Here is a 1234-nt window from a genome sequence, read left to right on the forward strand (position 1 = left end):
CCCCCCTACGGGGGGGCTCCACTTCCGGAAGATATAACCTAACTCAAACCTATTTCTGAAAATTTGATTTGCGTTATACAACGTCCTGATGCGGATGGATTTCGCTTCTTGCGTGGAAATTACAAACTCATGTAAAAATTACGTTTTATTTCTCAAACTTTATTTGTTAATAACTTTTTAATAAACAATGACCGCCGATTAAGTTATAAGGAAAAGTTACTCAAGATTATGTCCTTGACAACATATGTCAAGGTCAACGTCATTGGAGCTGGGTCCGTTATAGTAAATAATTACCCATTATTTTACATACTATGTGCTATTGAAATTACGCCATTAATATTTTACGAATTGTATCTTTTTCTAAGTTGTGTTCATTATAAAAGCGGAATATATAACTTATAGCTCTATATGTATAACGTCGAGATTTCGGCCCGCTATATAGCTTTAATATTCGTCAGTTTATTAATTTTAAAATTCTAATGCGTCATTCCTTGTAGCGGGGATCATGTAGAATAAAGTCTTTCTCGAATAATATCGATACTTTAATGGTAGTAGAAATCAAAACGAAACATGTATCTGACGCGAAGGATACTGGCGATAATGTAAAATCTCGTCGCGCTGTTATGTTTAAAGAATCATAAATATAAAACTATTAAGACATTAATGCCGTAATTCCAATAATACAGAACACGAGAAAAAGTGCAGCCGTTGGACGACATTGGATTCTTTAGCGATTGTCATGCTTTACACCGAAGTCGTTCTTCTTCTTCCTTTGCTTTCATGGCCACATCCGATCTAATAGGATCGTTACATTCCGGCCAAAAACTGGTGGAGAGGAAGAAACTCAAAAATAAAGTCCAAAGGACACACGCATAACATGTCTCAACACGTCCGTTCCCGTCCGCGGGCGGCAACGAACGCCCCGAAGTCGTTATCTACACACACAATCGCTCCTTCGGAAAAGCTTACTTTTCGCTTTGATCTCGGCTATCATCAAATATAGATGTTTTTCGAGAAAGACACTATTGTTCGTGCTCTTCACTATAAGGATTAACGCGTTAGCATTTTAAAATAAATATAACTTCGATTATATTAAAGCGACATAGCGGGCCAAAATCGTGACGCTTTTGCCTGGGTTCTTCACGTCTAACACATTCTTCGCTTACATCTCGTCTACCGTTAAAGATATCGATACTATTCGAGAAAGACATTATTATACATGATCTCCGCTACA

The sequence above is a fragment of the Formica exsecta genome, unplaced genomic scaffold (assembly GCF_003651465.1).
Source record: "Formica exsecta isolate Colony F162 unplaced genomic scaffold, ASM365146v1 scaffold939, whole genome shotgun sequence".
Taxonomy (NCBI): Eukaryota; Metazoa; Arthropoda; class Insecta; order Hymenoptera; family Formicidae; genus Formica; species Formica exsecta.